Here is a 12,385-nt window from a genome sequence, read left to right as displayed (position 1 = left end):
TGAAAAAGCAAATGCGTCACTGGAATCAATGAAGTCGCCCCGGAGCGCCAATTAATTTTTATTGTTGTATTTATTTTATTTTTATCGTTGTTTTAACACATTGTAATAATTTTTTATAACTATTGCAAAATGACCTACAAATTTTAAAGTTGGAAAAATCAATGAGTTATTTGTTGAATAAAAATAAATTTATATATATATTTTTATATTTACAATGTTATTCATATATATTTATATTTTTATATAAGCTGTAGTTATAGAGCCGAAATGTTTACTACTGTACTTTATGTAACCAAACGACTAGGAAACCTAGGCGCAACCTTAGAGTCATCAATGGGTTTTCCTGATTCGTTTGGTTACATTGTGTGCAAATGTTTAACATGTTGCTAATTTTATTCAATACTTTTGTTTATAAGGGACATTATGTGAATGATCTTTTAAGGATAAATAAAATTTATTATTTATTATTAAAAAAAAAATAGCGGGCTATTGCTAGTAATTCATTTTTTTACTTTCAAAATACAGTAATTAAAAAAATATTCCAACTGCACTAAGTAATGAATAGCTTGGAGAATCGAATTATGTTACTCATAAAGAAATTCGCAAAACTAACACAACCGTTAACGACGTCTGCCCTCACGCATCTACCCACGTTGGAGTGGCGTTCTCAGCGATGACGCTTCATTGCTTAGACCGCCCCTCTACCCTCGCATATTGTCCCCCGTCGTCTTATAGTAGACGCGACGCGTAATGGCTTCAACACCTCGACACGTGTTTCGATCACCAAGTGATCATCTTCAAGAGAAAGATCAAACAGTTTTATCTTTCTCTTCCAATTCAATTGTATTTATGGTTCAGTATTTTGCATACAGTGGCTACCACATAAGAACTGTATTTGTGTAAAGTTTCATCTAAATCCGTTCAGCCGTTTAGGCGTGAAAGAGCCACAAACATACATATATACATAGACGATAGATAGATTGACTATTAGGATCTCTGCATGGAAATCTCGTAATATTAAGGATGTATGATTTCAAGAATTCTGTTCTTGCGGGTTTTCATCAGATTGTTATAATTTTCCAGCTTCCACACAAAAATATGTAACACGTGACTCGGTAATAAAAATTTTGAACACCAATTATAGAATAAGGTTGCACTCCCATGACGTGAAATATGGAACAGACAGCGGGTAACAGTCAGTATCGGAAACTGATATCAAGGATATCAATAGCCACTGGATGGTCAAAGCGGGCAAGCATTGTGAGAGAGGCCGACCCACAAATGCGAATCCGTGATCCGATTAGAGCATGTGGAAACTAAGAAAAATCTTCATTTTCACAATTTCCAGAGCCCTCTGAGCGGCAATCAAGAAATAAGTTGTTACGGTGATGGTAGGAAAGGTGACTCTGTGACTAACTGGACCTTAATGTGTTCTGGTGAGTACATTCTTGATGAAGAATTTCAATATTACTTTTTCTCTGAGTAAAAGGCTAATTTTTCGGTCCACTTTTGGAGATTCTGACACCCATAAGTCGAAACCATTTAAAAAATGTATTCTTTCAAGTAATAGAAACTCTTAAAATGACCTTTTTTACCCGATTCAAATGTTTTCACAGATTAAAGAACTTGTTTCATCATGAATGATGTTCTGAGTATTTTCAATTCACTATAGTTATTATTTGTTGGCAATATCGCAAAAAAATCAAAGGCAAGAAATGAAGAATTTGTTATCAAAATTCGAAAACGTTACATAGTTTTGCTAAATAAAACATCAATATCTTTTTTAAATCTCCTTATGTTATTCATCAACTTGTAAATAGTAGTTCCTTTTCCTGATTGCACAATTCCAACTTGATTTCACACATTTTCCTAGTTCTATACTGTACTAATTATTTATTTAATCGTAAATTACGTTACACAATACACACAATTGTTGAATTGTTGAAATGAACTGAGCTGCAATCCTATATTTTTCGTTAGAAGTTGGAATCCGAAAACGGAAAGCAATGTAAGACTTTTCATTGAAAAAAACCCAACTTTGACATTTCACATGGAATAACACCGAATGACCAACATGGAACCAATTATGGAAGGAAAGTATTTCTCTTTTAAATTGCCACGTAGTGCTCAGTTATGATATATAAAAAACTGTGCCCAGAAAACATACATGCTTATTCATTCCCTGATGATTTTAAATTTTCTATCCAGTAAATTATTGTACCATTCACTTGTTTGCTGCCATAAATCGAACATTACCGTACCTGATACCATATTACGTTGACTAGAAATACTTTTTGCCTCGAGAGAAATTAAATTTTGGTTTCTACTTTGACCAGTTCTCACTCAAAAAAAATTTTGCTTCATCCACAATACTCCCCAGACCTTTCGTTAATCGACTACCATCTTTCCGACCACTTCGATCACTTTCTCACAAGGTATTTTCCAAACAAGAATTCATCTTGGCTTTCATTTTCCAGTGCATAAAGTTTCTGTAAGCGATTTCATATTTTTCTCTTGCTGTACTTGCTAGTAAATTATTGCAAACATCCATTGCTTTCTGAACAATTTCTGGAGGTATATTTTCCAACTCTTAATCTTCGTACTCCATTATATTCAATATTTAGTGAATCTGAACTGTTTATACTATAACAATCAACAATGAAATTATTGTCGTTGGGTAGGTTGGCAGCAATAATTATGCAGTGCTTCGGTTTTGTTGTTATAGAAACGCCGACAATGGGCTACTTGGATATTGCACGCGAATCGTCGGCGTAGCGTTGTCAACATGGAGAACGTGTCATATTAGTCTGACATGAAACAATTCATGACTGACTTGGGTTATCGTGGTAACAATGAGAAATTATTTCTCACTGTAATGGCGGAAATGGAAATCTTTCGTTTTGAATATGAAAGCGATGAGAGAAGTGGAACATTGTATAGCATACTTAGAAAAAAATTATTGTTTTACTGGGCGAGTTTTAGATAATTATGAAATTGAGAAAGTGGAGTACTCCAACTGTTATTGCTGTTGAAATGATTATTTGCCTACTCTTGAGCATAAAGTACAACTTACTCCACCTCATGGAAATGTTCAAAATTCACTTCAACATGTGCAATAGAAAAAATATTTCACTTTGAAAAAGTTCTCAAAAAAATTAAAGATTATCCAGTAAGTTAAAAATAAATGTCATTATGTTAGTTGAACTTCAGTTACGAAAACATCGCCACTTTTGCAGGAGTATTTTGATGATACGACTTTGAAATTATGGTGATATGCTCTAAAATAAACTGAGAAAAAATTTAAGCAAAAGGCGGTGAAATTTCCCCCTCCCTCTCCCTCAATGGTTTCTATGGAAGATTAAATACTAGAATATCAATGATAAAGGAGGCTCACAAAGGAGGTCCTTTGCAAAGAAAAGCTTCTACATCGACTGCCGAACGAAATTCATCCTCTGTCTCTCTGCAGTTTTTACTGCAAGATAACTAGTCGGAACCAGAGCCCAAAAATAAATTATACAACACAACAAAAAAATATTTTTTGAATGTTTCCTACACTAAATTAGTCAATTTCTACTAATTTTGGGGTGATAAAAACGAAAATAACAATGAAAAATTTTTATTAGCTCTGGTTTTTGAGATACACAGTACTTAATCTTAAAGAGTAGTTATACTATACGTGAAAAGTGAAAGTACATAAAACAATATTGTTATGTTTCTTTTAGAATATTTTAAGTACAAAATTAATAAAAAAAAACATTATTCTTAGTGTTTTGACAAATAAAAGAAGTTTGTACCACCAAATTTCAATTAAGTCCATCCGATTCATTGTAAGATCGCTGTCGTTTAGCTTGTCTTTTATAAAACACTTCTGGAGCATCCCTACACACAGACCAGCAGTAGTCTGCAAGCATTGCTTCATTCCAACGGCCCTGATATCTCTGTTCCATTAAGGCAATGTCTTGATGGAATCTTTCTCCATGTTCGTCACTCACAGCTCCACAGTTTTGTGGGAAGAAATTAAGATGAGAGTGAAGAAAATGAATTTTTAAGGACATGTTGCATTCAAGTTGGTGGTAAGCTTGAAGAAGCTCTTTAACCAATGCTGTGAAGTTATCATCTCTTTTGTTACCTAAAAACCCATGTGCAACCCCCTCAAAGGCTTCCCAGGCTCTTTTTTCATTTCCTGTTAAAATCATGTCAAAAGCAGGATCATTTATGATTTCACGGATTTGAGGCCCAATAAAGATGCCTTCCTTGACTTTAGCATCACTCAACCTGGGAAACTTTGCTCTCAAGTACTTAAAAGCTTGTCCTTCCTGGTCCATGGCCTTCACAAAGTTTTTCATTAGTCCCAACTTAATATGTGATGGGGAAAGGAGAACATCCTTAGGATCTACAAGAGGCTCGTAAACTACATTTTTCTCATTAGGGTTTAGGTCTCGTGTAGGCCAGTTCATTTTTTTATAGTGAGATTTTCTATCCCGACTGTCCCACAGACACAAAAAACAACAGTACTTGGTGAACCCTAATTGCATTCCTAGGAGTATAGCAATGACTTTCAGATCACCACAGATGTGCCACTTGTGTTGTTCATATTTGATTGATTGGAGAAGTGTTTTCATATTTATATACGTTTCCTTCATGTGAACTGCATGACCTATAGGAATAGAGGGTAGCTGATTTCCATTATGCAGAAGTACAGCTTTTAAGCTTAGTTTTGAAGATTCTATAAACAGTCTCCATTCAGATGGAGTGTGATCCAAATTCAAGCAGTCCATCAAACCATTAACATCAGAACAAACTACGAGGTTTTCTTTTTTCTCAAAAAAAGGAAGCAAATCTTTTTGACGCTGTCTGTACTGAGATATTTTCACATCATGTTTTAGAAGATTCCACTGTTGTAGTCTTGACCCTAACAGCTCAGCCTTTTCCTTAGACAAGCGAAGATCTCTTATAAGGTCACTCAACTCTGCTTGACTAATTCTGTGCGGATCACTAGACCTATCGCTTACCTCAAAATCAGGGTCATAGGATGTAGAAGGATGGGTTGCTCCTTCTAAACAGTCTTCATCACCTTCCTCTAAAATTTCATAGTTTTGGGGTGGAGAAGGGACTGGCAAATTGTCTGAGTGTGGTACAGGCCGAAGAGCAGATGGGAGATTAGGGTATTTAACCGTTCCTCTTTTCTTCATAGATAAACCTTGCTTAATGGGAGGAGTTAAGCAGAAATAACAGTCGTCTGTATGATTGGTAGGCTCACGCCAAACCATAGGTACTGCAAAAGCCATTGCCCGGTTTTTATTTTTCAGCCACTCTCGCAATATGACGGAACAAGAATTACAACATATATGAGGAGCACATGATTTATCTTGGTCCCCAACTTTCACACCAAAATAATGTTCATAGGCTGTCTTAACGATAGGTGTCATTTTACGTTTCTGAGCCTTAAATGTTATTTCACCACATATATAGCAAAAGCTATCGACAGAATTCACACACTTTCGAGGCATTTCAGATCAGCACTTAAATTAATTTAAAAATCAACTTCACACGATAATTTCAACGCAACCACGTGCGTACAATTGACAAACTCACATAGGTTATGTTTACTACTCAAGAACAGCTGATGCGAGGGGTGTTATGTAAACAAACATGTGTACCAACTGTTGGTGATGAAATATTTCATTTGTTGAAAACTCAATATACATATATATAATATAATGATACTATATCTTGAAAACAAGAGCTAATATATAATTTTTATGGTCACTTTCGGTTTTAACACGTGGAAATACATTAAAATCATCTAATTTCAACCCCGAAACAAAAACTTTGTTGTGTTGTGATCGCCATATCGCCATATTGATTGAATTGAATAAATACTCGATGAGATGTTTCAGTTTGTAGTAGACTGATACAAACTTGTCCTCTCTGGAACTGTCGGCTCATTTTTTTCAACACTGTTTTCTATTTTGACTGACTCCCTTATACTCCCTTGCAGACCGCGAGAATCAAAATCGAGGTAGGAATAAAAAACGTGAGAATTCGAGATCTTCCCTAATTTCTGAAGGTTATACAATGTGGAAAAACATCTCTGAGAACATTAAAAAGTTGTGTTATCAAACGAGAATTAGCTGTGGTGCATAAAGAGATGTAAGTTTTACTCACCTTCAACAGACTAATGGACTTTGGCCCTACTCTCCTGCACTCCTAACCACCTTCCTTTCTTCTTCCCGCCAATTTCACCTTTTACATTTCATTCCTTCTCCTCATAAACGCCGTGTAACAACAAATTTCCTTTCGAAACCTTGGTTATGAACCCCAAAAATCGAATAGAACAAACTTCGATTGTGGATTGACAATCGGGAGGAATATTTTCCAGCATTTAATCTCATTTAATGGTCGGCTTTTTCTCTAGTTGGCAGTAAAGACCACAGACCAAATAAATCTCGAATTGGGACCGCGTTAAGACAGGTGGTATGAATCTAATTCAATGAATATTTAACATACATTATTCATGTGATCGATCCTGAGTTATGTTTTGGGATATTCCAAAGATTCTGGAATATGCTGACAATGAAGTAATGAGGACAATGGAAATTGATGGTAATGGGTAATCTGGAAGAAATGCAAGTGTCCCTACCTCAGAGTTCTAAAGTATTCGGAATTGCTTTTTACCAAATATTTCAATTCGAAATGTGTTTTCCAGTATTGTGAATGATATATTACATCAGCATGCGATTTGATGAGAGACATTTTTCCTTTTAAATCTTGCGTAACCAGAAAATATCCTGAATGCAAAGTAAGTAATCATTATTGAACTACTTTATTGGAAGTTGAAGACCAATGAAAGTCCCAGCAGTAATCAGTATATTCATGCTCTCTCACCCATTCACGGAGATCGCGGAGTGTGCTACTCCCTCGCCGACAAAGCGTTGGCCTTTGCTGACACGACGGAACGTCAGTTCCAACTCAACGTTGACGACAATGACGACATCGATTGCGATATTCTGCTGGAGGATCGGGTTCACCGTATCCTCAGGGAAGATGACGATGATAACATCCGCCCGGCTTCTGTGGAGGAGCTGAAGGGTTACATCAGGGCCGCAAAGGCCAAGAAAGCTCCGGGGGTCGACTCAATAACGAATAAGTTATTGAAGAGGCTTCCAGAAAACTGCGTTGAAAACCTGCTGTACATCATCAACAGCTCGTTGACCCTCAGATACTTCCCCAGAAGGTGGAAGCATCCGATCGTAGTCATGATGCCAAAACAGGGTCAGAACCTCCTTTTCCCGCAGAACTACCGCTTGATTAGTCTGCTCTCGTCGGCGGCTGAGCTGGCTGAAAGAGTTGATCTTCCAAGGCTCAACGAAGAAGTTGAGGACCGAAATGTTCTGCCTGATGAACAATTTGGTTTCAGGAGAGAACACTCCACTATGAGTTACAGGCTCTAAGGCTGGTCGAAAACACCATCCAAGAGTTGAATAATAACAAAAATGTGCCTATTGTGTTGTTAGATATCTCAATGTCCTTCGACCGTGTATGGCACGAAGGCCTTCTGCACAAATTGATCGCGTTCGACCTGCCTCGGGGCCTGATCCGATGGATTGAGTCTTTCCTGAAAGACAGAACATTTCAGAGAGGGATCTCTGTCTGACAACAGATAGATCCTCGCTGGAGTGCCACAGGGAGCCGTGATCTCTCCGACGCTATACTCACTTTACACCAGTGACCTTCCGAGGCCCAAGCATGTGAAGATATTTCTATACACCGATGACACGGCTCTCCTCTCATCTTCCATGGGTCGAGAGCTTAGCGTCCTCTACATGCAACATGCATTGGACGACCTCGAGCGCTGGTACCTGGATTGAAAGATCCGAGTGAACCCGGACAAGACTCAGGCGATAACCATGGAAAGATTGCTATCTTCTCCGGCCAGAAAAGTGAGAATCTCTGGAAGGGAGATTGACTGGCAAGCGCGGGTAAAGTACCTCGGCCTTCTAATAGACCGTAGGCTCACTTGGAATCCGCACATCATGTGCGTTAAAACAAAGATCGAGGGTCGGATAGTCTGATCAACAGGAAATCCAAACTAGGCCTCAACAACAAAATTACCATCTACAATACAATGTTCAAGCCTGTCATCATGTATGCTTCAGACGTCTGGGGACAAGCGGCTACGTATAATATCTCCACTTCGAGAGATTGCAAAATAAGTTAATAAGGATGATTGTAAATGCTCCTTGGTTCGTGCGGAATGAAGCCATCCGCAGAGATTTGCAGCTACCTTCCATTCGGCAGTCCATTCAGTCGAGGAATCAGCGAGTTTTTGATTGCGCAGAAACTCATGAAAATCCGTTAGTCAGGGAAGCTATGGATTATACTGTAGAAGACCCCTTCCGATATAAAAGGCTCCGACACTCTGTCGAATGAGGCCTCTATGTCCTCCGTTAAAAAATGAACAATTTTTTTAATCCATCCCACCCCAGCCAGGTAGGGGTACACCGTGAAAGGCGGCACTGATGTCTGAGGACTTCATGCCGCCAACATCTCAGTCATGAACCCATTTGTCCTTCTTCCACAAAAATCAGTCCAAAGAGTAAGGGAGATGGGCTCTAATCTGAACAAATTCAAGACGACGTGCAGTATATTCATGAAGAAATGTATCTATAATCAAACGGTGTGCATTCTTCACATATTTTTCACCGTTACACATCATCAGCATGTAATTTTCACAGAAAAATCGCGGATAAGTGCCTCAAGTTAATTTATAACGAAAAATATGTTGGATTTTTCAATCTCAAAAAGCGTTTGATGTCATTCACATAGACGTCATCCAACAAAAATAATACTGTATACTATCTGAAAATGGTAATCATCGTAATCAGGGTATTCCAAATTAATTCGGCACCATTGCCAATTCCGTTATTATCCATGCTACGAATTCGGTTGAATAGTGAAACTATATTTTATCATGCATTTCGATTCGTAAAAACATTCTAAACAACAAAGCTCATTTCACCTTTCTTCCTAAAGTTGAAAATGAGCGACTTATGTGCAAATATTCATTTACTTCAGTAGTACAAAAAAATTCTATGTTTTGGCAATTAAATCCTAATGAATGTTCAAACACCCAATTTTGGTACTTATACAAATGACAATATTTTATTACTTACGGCAGAAAGAAAAAATTGCGCTGAGATTTGAACTCGTAAAACCGTGATCATCATGTCGTACCACTCATTTGACACCACTGAGCTATTTGGTATTAATTTACAAAGCGATAATTTCCATCTTGAAGCCATTCCACTAGCTGTATCTATTTTGAAAATATGTCTGCTATAATGATAACATTGAAGCCGTTTTTGTACGGAACAGGAAATGCTGGAGCGTCATATTAATGCAGTTGGAAAAAAATGTGTTTGATTCGATGAAACAGAATAATCATGAGCAATCAAGTTGTCTTGAAAATTTGTTGAAATACTGTTTCTCAAATATTATCAAGTATATCATGACAGCGTCATCTGCCCGCGAATAGACCATTAATGTTTCTGTTATATTTTACATTTTCATATGTTTTTATATATTTTTAACGGCGAGTCTTTGTATTCCAAAGCTCTGAATGTGATATCTTAAATCTAAAATCTACTTTGTATGTTTCTTTTTACTAGACTATTCCAATTCTATATTTCATATTCTGAAATACACTGACGATTAAATTAACTCATTAATTTATGGGTTTATTATTTTCAGTTCGTGTTTCAGCGTTCGGCGAAAACGGTTCAAAATAGAAATAGTATTATCTGAACAAAGTTAATCTAAAATTGGATGTAGAGCTCAAAAATGTTGAAATATACAGGGTGTTCCATTTGAAAAAATTGAGTTCCACTCATTTTTTCATCTGCATTTTTTGAAGACCCTGTATGAGGCAAATGAAAATATGACTCGAAGTGAAGATCCTCATAGTATCACTCCACTCCATTAAGAAATTTGATCGTTTTAGTGCAAGAGAGTTCAAGATTATCAGCATTTATAAAAGTTCATGTTTGGTGAAAAAAATATCGAAATTAATTTATATCTTCTAAACGGTAATAGATAGGTATAGGGAAACAGTATATGCGTTTGTTGACATAATGATAATGAATCATAATATGATATTATATACGAGGTGTTCCATTTGAAAAATCAAAGAAGCCGCTACTTTATAGTAGAAGCGACAACGCCGCTTCGTCTAAAATATTTTAGGCGTGTAGGTCATATTGACTTATGCATACTGTGGAATTTTCAGGTTGATACGTTGAATAGTTTGCCAGAAACGGCTAATTAACGCTCATCATGAAAAGCCCTGTTATAGAGTGTTCCGTTCAAAAATATATCATTTCATGAAATATTTTGAGAATGCGACTGTCAACTTTCTTGTTTTTGGCATCGACAAGGCCATTGAAAATGGTACTAGTTTGCCCATTCAACCGAATTTCTAGCATCAATAATAACGGAGTTGGCAATGTTGCCGACTCAATTTGGAACACCTCGTATATTTTGTAGTTCCTCAGAGCTATATTTTGGGTCCATCTGTACGCCAAACATCTGGATCGATACGCCGATGATACAACTGTAGCAGCCAGTACCGCACTCCAGAGCTTCAAACCAAATTGAGCCATTCACTTTGTGGTGTAAGGAAAAATGCTTCATTATGCATGCTTCAAGAAAATTTCCATCACAATTTTATTCAACAACGTAACTGAAACTTCTGAAAATGACAGATTTTCAAGGTTATTTGTTGACAAAAAATCATTATCATCATCAACAAGCTGATACGAAACAACGACAAAAAATGTAGGCATAAATGCTTTGCTACCCGGACGAAACCGTGTAGCAGAGCAATTCGCGTAAAAAAGTCAACACATATTGAAAAATTGAAACCGGCTCCAATTGAAATTGCATATAACAAGCGAACATATCACCCTCATTATTTCAGTGTCAGCATATTTCAGATTCTCCGTAATATCGTAAAACATAATTCAGGATCGATCTGATGAATAATGTATGTTAAATATTCATTGATTTAGACTCATTCCCCTTTTCTGTTTTGACGCGGTTTTCTTTGGCGATATATTTTCTGTGGCCTTGTCAACTTTTCAAGAAGTTGGTCATTGAAAAAGGTAACTTGGTAATTTATAATTGTTAATCCTCATTGCAACCAGATTGAGGTGATAATTTGAATCGCGTCGATTTGTTTTCTTCATTATGATACAAACTCGATGTGGTCTTCAGTTATTAAAGAGATACAATCGAAAACAGTTGTCGCATAAAAGCTGATGATGTTCCAGGCACGGATCATCTGTTTCATATAATAACAAATCCGTGAGAATTCGCAAGGGGGCTTATCTTATGAGGATCTTGAGGTGATTTTGAATTGGGGTGAAAGTAACATGAGTTAAAAAAAATCTGTTTCTCCATTAATCAGCTGTCGCCCCCATACGAACGACAACTCTCAGAAGTTGAGAACTAACACGGTTCATTTAATTGTATATAAATATATTTTTTCCTCTGAGTTCGTTGATTATTGACCAGCTTTCTTAAGCTTTGTTGTCAGCTTCCGTGATTCTGTTACTATAGTATAAGTTTTTTGCAGCCCTGGTTACGTTTCTATAGACTTTCCAATAATTATTGAAGTAACAGTCAAAAAATAAACTATTAGTAAACGTTCTGATTTGATGAGAAGATCTTATATTTTTTCAAGAAGTTCGTATTCCCTTACCCACATAGCAATAGATATTCCAGGAATATTTCATGAATATACATTCAAGGATATTGTATTATGCTATGAATATGCCATGGATATATATATCTTCTGGAGAATATTCCCTGGAAGTGCTCCTGGCGAACATTTGATACATTCTAAGAATATTCCTTGGGAATGTCAACCGCCATGTTAAATCAAATAATGTCGATTTCAACGCAAAGCTGCCAAGTGATGTCTGTCGCGCGCTACACTCCAATTGACCAATAAGAAACGTCCAAAAGTTCACTTTCCCATTTCTCTGTTGCCAGGATTTGTCGCTTTGTAACTGAATAATTTCAATTACAAAAAGACAAATAGTATGAGAATAAACCTGTTCATTGATGCAATTGGTTCATTTATTGGCCCATTCGATTTTTTTGTCGTTTCCAACAGTTGCAGTTGAAGCAATTCGTCAGAATCTTCGCGTTAAGTTCAAAAAGTTAGGTTATGCATTTGATTAAATCTTTGAATATTTTAGTTTTTAATATAATATTCAATTATTTGAATAAGTTATCATAAGATAATTCAAAATTCCAGTAATACATATATTACAATATTCCAAAATATACCGTGGGGATATATTCTAAGAATATACCATAT

This window comes from Leptinotarsa decemlineata, unplaced genomic scaffold, assembly GCF_025532065.1.
Source record: "Leptinotarsa decemlineata unplaced genomic scaffold, Ldec_3_MD MMD2_tig00026336_RagTag_RagTag, whole genome shotgun sequence".
Taxonomy (NCBI): Eukaryota; Metazoa; Arthropoda; class Insecta; order Coleoptera; family Chrysomelidae; genus Leptinotarsa; species Leptinotarsa decemlineata.
This window is presented reverse-complemented; position numbering follows the sequence as displayed.